At 39.0% G+C, this 12679-nt stretch overlaps 1 pseudogene; it reads right to left on the reverse strand.

Annotated features, from left to right (window-relative positions):
• Positions 1 to 318: 318 nt before the first annotated feature.
• Positions 319 to 417, reverse strand: LOC121037982 (uncharacterized; annotated as a pseudogene).
• Positions 418 to 12679: the final 12262 nt, after the last annotated feature.

The raw sequence follows: 12679 nt of genomic DNA on the forward strand, positions 1-12679 counted from the left end.
CACATTTACACACGCGCACATACACACACGTGAAAAAATACCATGGAAACATGCAAAGTGTTTGTTTTTGGTTTATTATTTTGGTCACGTGTTCAATGCTTTACCCTGTGAATAACAGTTGTTGTTTTGTTTTGTTTTGTTTTGTTTTGTTTTGTTTTGTTTTTGTTTTTTTAAAGGAGAGGAATGGGGAACCTGGGTGGTTCAATCGGTTAAGCGATCGACTTTGGCTCAGGTCATGATCTTGCTGTTGTTGAGTTCGAGCCTAGTGTCGGGCTCTGTGCTGACAGCTCAGAGCTTGGAGCCTGCTTTGGATTTGTGTCTCCCTCTCTCTCTCTCTCAAAAATAAATCAACATTAAACATTCAGAGAAACTTCTCTAGTAACGAACTATAGAAATGATCCCTGAAAGTATAGTCTCAAAAATAAATTAACATTAAGATGAAAGGAGAATAAGAAAGGCTGTTCTGAGTTAATGAATAATGTTAACAAAATTATGAATGTGACAATCATACCTTAATTTAAAAAACACTGACGTTCTTTCTGAACTAGTTACCAGAGGAATACCCTTCTTATTTGGGCCTCTCCAAGGTCATTACTTTGGAGGCAAAGAAAAGTCAAATAATTTGTGTTGGAATTTTAGTAAATCTCAGTAATTTCCCTCACCACCCGTTGTCTAGGACAATCCATCATTGTGACTCATACAACTACAATTCATTTATTGATGCTCTTATGTTCAGAGTTTTTAAAAAAAATTATCAGAAAACATCTCTCTAGGCATTTTTTTTTTCAAAAAATCTGTTGCATTAGACTATGTCAAATATTTGATTGAAACAAATGACATTTCCGTATAACATACAAAATGTGTGCATTGTTACTTCACTTCATGATGTGACACATGACCATGGTGTGATGGTCATCATAACCCATAGCTGAAAGTACTCCATCCTCTAATAGCCCAGCCAATCGACCATGAAGCATTTCAGCCAAACAGAACCTTGTAAAGTCCTCAGGTCTCTCTGGCTGCACGTGGAGTTGTTTGTTTTTATCAGATGTTAAAACTTGGTCTCTGTCACAGGGTGGAATTCAAGATAAAATAAAGGCTTAATTATTCTTAGTGAATGCACAAAAATAAAATAACCAGGTAATGCTCCTAATGAAATATTCATAAACGGGAACGCATTAAAGGTGTAAAATATAAATCAGGTTATGCAAAACACACACAGAAACACTTGTTCATGCATACACACAGTTGATCTTGAAAATATGCAAGCTTTCAGGGTGCCTGGGTGACTCAGTTGGTTAAGCGTCCTACTTCTTGGCTCAGGTCATGATCTCATGGTTCCATAAGTTCGAGTCCTATGTAGGGCTCTGGGCTGACAACATGGAGCCTGCTTGGGATTCTTTCTCTCTCTCCCTCTCTCGCTGCCCCTTCCCACTGGTTCTCACTCCTCTCTCTCTCTTGTTCTCTTTCTTTCACTTGCTTTCTTTCAAAATAAATAAACTTAAACAAGAAAGGAAATAAATGCTCCATGACAGATTGCCAATGCCTCCTATATGAAATTCATAAAAATCACCAGATAGACATTTTTAAAAGTAAACAAATGAATACAGAGTTGGGACTGAAAAGAAAGAAAACTCTGGGTCAACCAGAAACTATAGGGGTCCCTGGGTGGCTCAGTTGGTTAAGCGTCCAACTTCTCGGCTCAGGTCATGATCTCATGGTTCACAAGTTCAAGCTCCACGTGGAACTCTGTGCTGACAGCTCAGAGCCTGGCACCTGCTTCAGATTCTGTGTCTCCCTCTCTCTCTCTGTCCCTCCCCTGATCATGCTCTGTTTCTCTCTCTCTCTCTCAAAAAAACAAACATTAATACAAATTATTTTTAAATAAAATATGCAATTTTCCTCATTTGCGACTACTCCTCAAGCTCTAACTAGCTCTAGACCTGCTTCTGGTAACATGAAGGTGGACCATTAGAAGAAAGAAGTAAGTAGCATGTGTCCATTCACTGCCTGGTAGCATAACACACAGAAGCCTCGGATTTCAAACAAAAAAGAAAATGTCCACCTCCGGAAAACAATCTCAAAATATAAAATACCTACTCTGAAAAAAAATCACCGCAGTCAAACTGAGACAGGGAAATCACAAGGCACACCAACAAGTCCAAGCGGTGTTCCCAGGAGACGGCATAAAGCTGGGATATACGCGGACACACGTTCATTCGAGCAGGGCATAGAACACCCCATCTCCAGAAGACGCCTCTGTGTCCAGTCTGTTCCCGATAGGTGTAAGGCATCAGAGAAAAGAAAAATGCCTTGTTCTCTTCTTCATGCAGATAAGTATACCCAGTGCACCTCTAACTCCATAAAACTTTGCTTTTCCCATGACTGCATTTGAGTTCTGGAATAACTTATCCCCAGTGCAGTCCATCCAGTCTCTGACATTCATAGCCCGGTGTTTGTACAGCCAACCACAGTAAAGTGGATATCAGGACCAGTTTCTAACTGAGATTATTCCCAACTGTTATATTCTGCTTGACAATCCCTACATTTTATAATGACTTTCATGGCATACCCACATTCGTAAGTAAATATATTTACAAAATCATTAACACGATAACAATTCAACTGAGGTAATGTGACATGAAAACTGGCAGCATGAATCCTGTGTTTTAGAAGCCACAAAAGTAAGAATCAAAATATTCCTCAGGAGTTTTTAACAATTTTTTTTAATATTTATTTATTCTTAAGAGAGAGAAAGAGAGGGGAGGGCAGAGAGAGGGAGACATATAATCTGAAGCAGCCTCCAGGCTCTGAGCCATCAGCACAGAGCCCGATGCAGGGCTTGAATCCACAAACTGTGAGATCATGACCTGAGCCAAAGTTGGACGCTTAACCGACTGAGCCACCCAGGAGTCCCTCTTCAGGTTTTTGCTTTTTTTTTTTTTTTTTTTTTTTTTTGTTCAGGGAATTTTAAAATGCTAAATGTGGTACAAGAGCTATTTATCAAACTTGTTTCCAAAACATTTAGACATTGAATAACAGAATGCTGTCAAAGTAATTAGTAGAATGATAGAATATTTATTATAATTCATATATATAAATTATCTATACTGTATAATCTAATTATAATTATATTTAATTGAATGCTCAGGCATTAAGGAAGAAAGGAAAAGAGTGATCAAAGCTTGTGCTAGGGCCAGATCTCAATATGAACATACTTAATTCAGTCTGGCATGGTTCACCGAATGGGAAGAGAAATCATTGACGATCAAGCTGTAAATCTAGGTAGGTAAAGATGAATAATTTTGAACGCTGGGCTGAAAACTTTTGATGTTCTTAGGTAATGTGTGGGAAGCTATTTTATACACTAGTAAAAGTAGTCAATTCTTACAAGATTCAGCTTCGTTTAGAGTAATCGCCCCTGACCAAGGTTTTGCCTTCCCTGGTGTCAGCGGTCGGAAAGCAGGTGATCTTCCGGCTGATGTACGGTCAGAAGGTCATTAGGACCTAAAGCTACGTCACGTGCCTACGCCATTCACCTCGCTTCGTGTCGTCATGTGGGCATCGTATCATCTCACACCATCGGAGAAAGAAGAGTGGGTATAGCACAATAAGGTGTTTTGAGAGAGGCAAAGAAAAACAGAACACGTTCACGTAACTGTTATTACAATACATTGTTATAAGTGCTCTCTTTTATTATTAGTTATTGTTGTTAACCTCTTGCTGTGCTTAAATTAAAAATGAAACTTTATCAGAGGTGTGTGTGCATAGGACAACGACACAGTGTTTTTAGGATCCAGAACTAGGTTTCAGGCATCCACTGGGGGTCTTGGAATGTATCCCTCATGGATAAGAAGAGACAACTCTCCTGGGGTTTTTACCAATTAGAGAAGTGCATGGGATTCAATTATAGCAAAGGGCACAGAAATTCATGTCTATTAGTTATTTTACTCTTTCATAAGGGTATCTTGTTTGTTTATTTATTTATTTTAAGAGAGAGAGAGAGAGAGAGAGAGAGCAGGAGGGGCAGAGAGAGATGAGGAAAGAGACACCCACGCAGGCTCCACAGTGTCAGTGCAGAGCCTGATGCAAGGCTTGAGCTCAGGAACCATGAGATCATGACCTGAGCCGAAACCAAGAGTCAGAGGCTTAACCGACGGAGCCACCCACGCACCCCAGTCAGGGTATCTTAAGTTGAGTCTGAAACCACAACATTTTCTCTCTGTGCCATATTAGCTGATTTAATTGTGCATGTTTCCTCTATTCCCAATTAGCTCCAGTTGATATGAGGTAAAAGAATGAGAATAGAAAAAAAAGAAAATTTCAAGATTTGGGTTTGGGAATGATTTTTTTATACATATTGTAAGGAAGTGAGACTGAATTCTTCATCAGGTTGATATGTTATCCCTGAAGACAGTTTCAAAACAGAAGCACAATAGTGGTAGGCACAGAACTGGCAACCCAAACACCATTTACAAACTCTTCTTAGGGTGCACCCTCTCACCATATTAGGGCTTTAAAGATAAATGGTTACTTTCTTAGGCTTCCTTTCTGCTTATGTATATATGACTGACTCCAAACCATGAAATGTAAAAGGATGTCTTCTAGAGGTGCTTCTGGAAAAGCAAAGAAAAAAAGGAGACAAACAGATAAATGTAAGTACAGGAAACATGCAGTCTGCTCAGGATGTGATGGCTGGAGCTGCAGCAGCCACCTTGACCCATGACATAACTTCCAACCAAACAGGATCATCGGTCCTAAGGGTGTTAACCCACCACACCAATACCAGCAGGAGCCTGAAAAACTGTTCAGTGGGAAAACAAATCTCAATTGTTTAAGCCATGGAAAGTTAGGGGTTCGTTTTACTTTTTTTCTTTTTGCTGTTGCCATGGATGTCATTGTTACTTGGAGTCAAAGTCATTCCTGATCAATATAAAGTTTTTTGTTTGTTTGTTTTTGTTTTGTTTTTTAAGCAAAGGTAACACCATTGAATAAAAGCAGAGTTAAAAAAAAAAAAAAGCAGAGATGCAAAAAACATGAAGGATAACCCTAAAATATAGCATCCTTTCATGTGCCTGAGCTTTGTATGCTACTTAAGCGAACAAACAAAATACATAGCTACACAGTGAAGGTTTTGGTCCACTATAATAATGCAAAATTCATGGGGCGCCTGGGTGGCGCAGTCGGTTAAGCGTCCAACTTCAGCCAGGTCACGATCTCGCGGTCCGTGAGTTCGAGCCCCGCGTCAGGTTCTGGGCTGATGGCTCGGAGCCTGGAGCCTGTTTCCGATTCTGTATCTCCCTCTCTCTCTGCCCCTCCCCCGTTCATGCTCTGTCTCTCTCTGTCCCAAAAATAAATAAAAAACGTTGAAAAAAAATTAAAAAAAAAAAAAAATAAAATAATGCAAAATTCAGTTTACTCACGACATGAAAAGTCACTGATTCTGAAAATGTGTGCCCTAACTTGTTGAGATGAGTTTTAATTGTCATGCATTTGAGACAAGGCCATGTCTTGGGGATGTTTTTATTGTAAAACAGAAATAAAGATAAATGTTTTAAAAAATGAAATATTTAATAGTATATATTATTATTTGTATAAGTATATGTTATATAGTATTATATATGTTTTTAATTTGATATAGTATGGTATGCAATATGTCTATTTTATATATTTTAATACATTTTATATTTCTATTTTTAAAATATTTATGTTTAACATATATAAATTTATAATTAATTATAAGGTATAGAAATATGTTTCCATAGTGTATAATATTACATATCGTATACATTTATTATATTTATTTTTACTTTAATATAATTATATATTATATACCATGTACATGGTATATAATATTCATATATTTTAAAAGTTAAAATAACCAGTTTTGATGGTATCTTCAAGATATGTAAAGAATTTGGGGGCACCTGGGTGACTCAGTTGGTTCAGGATCCGACTTGGCTCAGACCATGATCTCATGGTTCGTGGGTTCAAGCCCCACATCAGGCTCTGTGCTGACAGCTCAGAGTCTGGTTCCTGCTTCGGATTCCGTGTCTCCCTCTCTCTCTACCCCTCACCCACTCACATTCTGCCTCTCTCTTTCTCTCAAAAATGAATAAACATTAAATTAAAAAAAAATATGTGAAGGATTTTGCTTTGAAGGATTCAGAATATCCAATGACATAATCTATATTTCACGCTATGGGGATACTTTTAAGTGAGGAGAAGAAGGTGGTAAACATGTCTATAGGTCTTTCTAAAAGTGTATTTATTAATTACTGCTCAAAAATTAAGAAAAGGGTCCAAAAGCATTAAAAATTAAGACACTTTGAGGTTCCTGGGTGGCTGTTGGCTGAGCATCTGACTCTTGATTTCGGCTCAGGTCATGACCTCATGGGTTAGTGAGATCAGCCCCACATCGGTCTCTGCACTGACAGTGGGGAGCCTGCTTGGGATTCATTCTCTCTGTCTCTCTGTCTCTCTGTCTCTCTCTCTCTCAAAATAAATAAATAAACATTAAAAAAAAAAAAACTAAGACGTTTTGAGCGTATGCTTATATTTGTTCATGTTATATAAACCTTTAGCAATCAGTTGCCATGTTCTGGGAAGTATATGCCATGTTGTATCATTTTCAATTAATTTGAAATCACATTCATAAGCTACAAGTTCTCCATCTTTGTAATCTTATCCACCCAGAGCCTATTGGTAATGAAATGATAAATATTGAATGTCTCTAAATAATCTTTAGGCGTCAAGTAGAGTGCAAAGGCTCTTTATTATGCCATAATCATCTGATATAATGAGGCTAGACTTCCTCAAATTTTCAGGAAAGGTAGCTCAACATGACTGCAATGTTTTCGGTGTTATAAAGGAAAAAAACCATGTGTGTCCTTCACCAAAAGGGATGACGGTTACTGAAGAATCGAAAGTTCAGCAGCTTGTTCTAGAAGATTACATTCCTCATTGGTGCTTTCACGGGGGAAAAAAAAAAAAAGACCAGAGGTTGGTAGTGCTACCACTGATTAAACAAACTTCCAGAAGCAGGATGCCTTACATGGCTGCCGCTGCTATGCTCTCTTCATAAGTGATTCAACTACTTAAAACTGTTTTCCAAAGTAAAGAATGCAGTGAGTACAATTTTGCGTGTCTGCACTTTGAGTCTCTTCTCCGTTAACCTTTCTCTGAAAAGACACGCCAGACATTATTTTCAGACAATTGTTCTGTTCAGAGAAACACTAAGAACAAATAAGCGTATGCATTTGAAGTGTGGAGAACGTTTTAATGGCGTTAGAAATAATTTTGCCTTGCTTCGCTGCAGGGCTCACAAAAATGACTCAAGAAAAACAGTCCCAAAATGTGGTGAAAAGCTATTTAGATTTATCACTGAATTTCGTCGGCTGTGTCTCAGACCTTTTCTTTCACCGGCTGATAATAAATGTCACGTATCCTTCATAGTCCTGTCACAAAAGAGAAAGTATCTCTTCATTGAGGCGTAAGGCTGTTCATCTTGTCAAAACTGACAGACTTCCAAATAAAAGATTAAAGGTCTAAGATTTTAATCTCTCAAAGTTGGGAAAAAAAAAAAAAGAGTTTCTGGAACTTGGATATTCTCTCACGGTGACAAATTATCTTAAAATAACCAGGAGAGACTGTATTTTAGCCTGTTAAGCAATAAATGAAATCACAAATAACTGGTAATCCGTCATAGTAATCTGTCCTAGCAAGTATATGTTGAAAATCTACTAAATAGCTCAGCATTGCTGATGTTACTGAAGGATATCTGTTAAGAAACTTACACAGTTTTGAATTGGCAGGGCAAGCAGGCAGACATAAAAACAATAGTCTAAAAAATCCAAAGCAGAATGTGAAGAAATGCCTCAGGTAGGGGCAGAGGCCTCATAGGGAGGCTAATATAATGCGATGATACCGAATATGGGTTCTCTGTTCAGGTATTCTGGGCTCAAATATTTCCCCTCCTCCCCGATTCCGACCTTGGGAAATTGACCTTATCTCTGTGAGCTTCGGTTTTCTGATTTCTGAAATCCATTTTCTTGTCATTCTTTCATACCTATTTCTCAAGGCTGTACCAGCTCCTGGAGAGCAAGGCTGTGTCTTACCCACCTTACTATCTGGTGCATGACTAGATGTGAGTGTCATTTGAAATGTCTACCCCCATTGCCCCAAGAAAGAGATGTCCATCTATCTTAAAGCAACATTTTCCATGTCTGTCTCTCTGCCTGTCCCGGAGACCCTTTATCTCCCTGCCCTTGTTTGCTTTTCTGTGTTGGAATCTGCTGGAGTCCCCCACCCCACCCCACCTCCAGGTCGTTTTCCAGTCCCTGTTGAACCAGGAGTCGAAATGTTTTCCCTGACACAGGTAGGCTCAGAAAGCTTACCCACGCTGTCATCCTCCTGGTTTACCCCTTGATGTCATAGGCCCTTCTTTCTGCCCCTTAGGGTAAATTTTCCTTTTTATCAAATGCTCATTTTTCCTTCATTACAAAAGAGTGGAACCACACAAACATACCAACGGTGACCCGGGAAATACAGTGGGACCCAGCACTCGCTTACAAAGTACACACTTCGAGTCGTTCACACGAAATCTCTCCCCTCGTCTGACCCCATTCCCTCCCCTCCCCTTTCCTGACTTTGGTGATTATTACTCCCAAGCATGTCTTTAAATTTTACAACTTATGTTTGTGTATGCAATTCCAGAAGTATCATGTTATGTTTTTAAATACTGTATAAATGGTATCACATAGCAGATCTTCTGCAAACTCTCTCTTGCTAAATATTATTGCAAAGATTCGTTCGTATTCGTGTGTGTACTTTGAGTCGGTTTGCTTGCCGGACAACTTCATGGTACTAATATATCATACTCTATTCTCATTTTGATGACCTTGTTCATGTTTCCTTTATTTATTTTTTACAAATATCTTCTAAGAATACTCTTGTCTGTATCTCCCTGGGTACATTTGTAAAGGTTTCTCTAAGCTACAAGATGGATATAGAATGAGTATTTGAGAGAGAGAGAGAGATTCTTACAATTTTTCTCTGCCTTGCAAGAAAAATACGTAGCAAGTTTTTATTGGAATTGTACTGGTTACATACTAAACTCAAGAGAATTGATATCTTTACAATATTAAGACCAAGTCTTTCTTAATGTATTCCAATAAAGTACTGTAATGTTCTCTACACTGACTTTGCACAGCCTAGTTAAATCAAGGGAGTCCTATGAGCCATATTTTGTTGACTTTTAAAAATAACATCTTTGTGTAATTTGGAGCACCCGGGTGGCTCAGTCGGTTAAGCGACTGACTTTGGCTTAGGTCATGATCTGAAGGTTCGTGGGTCTGAGTCCCACATCGAGCTCTGCGCTGTCAGCCCAGAGCCTGCAGCCTGCTTCAGATTTTCTCTCTCCCTCTCTCTCTCTGCCCCTCTTCCACTCACACTCTGTCTCTTTCTCTTTTAAAAATAAATAAACATTAAAAAAAATTAATAAAAATGAAATAAAAATAATATATTTATGTAATGTGTATTTCATCAATTTCATCTTTGGGATATAGTAATTAGTTAATGTTTTATATGGCCCATATATCAGGCACACTTGATCAATGTGTTATGTTAACTTTATTCATTCCAAATAATTCATTAGACTTCCTAAATCAAAATTATATCGTCTGTGAATATGGACGTTTTTATTTTCATTGCCTTTTCAAGTCTTACACCACTTACTCCAATTATTGTCTTTTGTTCTTGCTAAGATCTGTAGGACAACATTGAAAAGGAAGGGTTATACCAGGAATCATTGTCTTGATCCCAGTTTTAACAAGAATACTCCAATGTTTCAACTTCAAGTATGTTACCTGTGGGCGGGTACTGGGTATGAGTTTCAGCCATGTTCCTTCGATTCCTGGTTAGTTAAGATTTGTTTTGATTGTTTTGAAACCATGAATATGTGACCGATTCTACAGAATCTTATAAATGCAGTGGAATACATTAATGACTTTCTGATGTTAATCCATCCTTAAAGCTGGCGAGCAAACTTCAGTTATTACGAAGGGCTATTTGCTTCATATACTGGCAGATGTGGATGGCCAATATTTGTTCCAGCTTTTTCCTTTTATGCCAGTGAGAGAGAGTGCCCTATAATTTTTGAAGACTTCACCTGATTTGGATATCAGTTCTCTGGTAGCATCACTGAAAGAAATTGTATTAGTTTCTCCCTTTTTAGGAAACTGTAAATGCTTATCACATAGGAGCTTAAAGGTATCTTAAATATATCTAATCATTAACTATAAAAACATTTACAACCCTTTTTTTATTTTGAAGAGTACATTTTTTATTTCTTTTTTTTTTTTTTTTGAATGTTTATTTATTTTTGAGACAGAGAGAGACAGAGCATGAACGGGGGAGGGTCAGAGACAGAGGGAGACACAAAATCTGAAGCAGGCTCTGAGCTGTCAGTGCAGAGCCCGACGCAGGGCTCAAACTCACGGACCGTGAGATCATGACCCAAGCTGAAGTCAGACGCCCAACCGACCAAGCCACCCAGGCTCCCCTGAGAGTACATTTTTTAAATGCAGCAAAATGTACATAACATAAAATGTACCTCGTTAACCGTTTTTAAGTATATAATTCCATCTTATTACATACACATTTTTGTGCACCTATCACCACCCCATCTCTCTAGACTTCTTCCCCAACTGAAATTCTATAACCATTAAACACTAACTGAAAGGTATGTTTTTAAGTGCTGAATTTCTGTTGGTTTTTTAGAATGTTGCCTTCAAGCTGAAGAAGATTCCTAGACATGAAGAGACCATAAACGAAAAGAATAGAGGACATTTTATTGTTTAGTGTTTGAAAGACCTCCAGAAACTGGAAGGCGTCCTCCACAAGTAACCGTCTTGCTTGCCTAAGATACGGAAACCATTACAAAACCCTGGAGGACAAAGGGTTCCTCGAAAAGGCACAGCCCTGGGGCACCTGGATGGCTCAGTTGGTTGAGCCTCTGACTTTGGCTCAGGTCATGATCTCAATGGTTTGTGGGTTCGAGCCCTACATCTGGCTCTGTGCTGACATCTCAGAGCCTGGAGCCTGCTTCAGATTCTGTGTCTCCCTCTCTCTCTGCCCCTCCCCTGCTTGCTCTCTCTCTCTCTCTCTCTCTCTCTCTCTCTCTCAAAAATAAGTGAACATTTTAGAAAAGGGACAGCCTCTCCTCCCCCAGAGAGCTTCTAGAAGATACTCTACCAGAGAGGTTAGTGGATAGGTCTGTGAACTGGAAATTAACTTGACTTAGGAAAAAAATTAAGTGATACTTCCTGTTGACCTGACTTAGAGGATTCAGACTCATACCCACTTCATATGAATTCTAAATATGGATTTCTCTTGTTAAGATGTTCTTCCAAAGTCTGAGACAGAATCCTCTCACTATATGGAAATTGCTGCTGGAAACCATAACAAGAATCTTCGGCCAGGAAAGGAACTGTTCATCTTGCATCAGCTACAATGGGAATATTTTCCCAAAGCCAGTTCACAGCTTGACTTCTTTGACATCTAAGGGACAGCTTTGATAGGAAAAGCACTCAGAGGTGCCTGGGTGGCTCAGTCAGTTAAGCATCTGACTCTTGATTTCAACTCAGGTCATGATCTCCCAGTTTGTGGATTCAAGCCCTGTGTCAGACTCCATGAGCCAAGCCTACGTGGGATTATCTCTCTCCTCTGTCTCTTTGCCCCTCCCCCACTCACACCTATACTCTCTCTCTCAAAATAAATAAATAAACATTAAAAAATATTAAAAGTACTCATATCAGTCATACCAAGTCTCCAAAATTGCTATTTATTTTTTTTAATTTTTTTAAAGTTTGTTTATTTTTGAGAGAGAGAGAGAGAGACAGAGTGTGAACAGGAGAGAGGCAGAGAGAGAAGGAGGCACAGAATTCGAAGCAGGCTCCAGGCTCCGAGCTGTCAGCACAGAGCCCAACGGGAGGCTCAAACTCACAAACTGTGAGATCATGACCTGAGCCAAAGCCAGACGCTTAACCGACTGAGCCACCCAGGCACCCCTAAAATTACTATTTCTATCTACCTATTGATGTCTTCTCAAACTAGCTTCACATCTACTGGGGTACAGTCTTGCCTTTATGTATCTACTCCACTTGAAATTCTAGACAGTCTGGAAGGTGGCAGTGAGGGACTGGAACCAGAAGTTTGCTCTGTTTATGCTGTGACTGAAGCTGACATGTAATTGCGTCTATTCCCAGCTTCAGGGGGAGAGACTTAGCTCAGGGATGTGTAGTTGAGATAGGGATGTTCTGCAGAACTCTAGGTGTAATTATCTCTCCCCAATATCTTCACCATGGGGCTTTGGTATCTTGTTTGAAATGAATTTACGCAGAGTTGGACATACCTATATCTGAATATGAGACAAAATCTGCTAGTAGCCCCCACTGGCACCATCATTAATGCAGATGCTTTGGAGAGCTCGCCCTTTAGTATGAAGCTGGGAAATTTTTTTTTTCTGTGAAGATCCAGACGTACAGTAATTATTGGGGTTTTGCAAGCCATTTACTTGTGGTGCAACTACTCCAGTCTGCTGCTGTAGCCCAAAAAGAGCCAGAGAAAATATGCAATGGCTGGGCAAGGCCGAGTTCCAATAAAACTTTATTTACAAAGA

This window comes from Herpailurus yagouaroundi, unplaced genomic scaffold (assembly GCF_014898765.1).
Source record: "Herpailurus yagouaroundi ecotype Mexico unplaced genomic scaffold, PumYag 164, whole genome shotgun sequence".
In the NCBI taxonomy this organism is placed as follows: domain Eukaryota; kingdom Metazoa; phylum Chordata; class Mammalia; order Carnivora; family Felidae; genus Herpailurus; species Herpailurus yagouaroundi.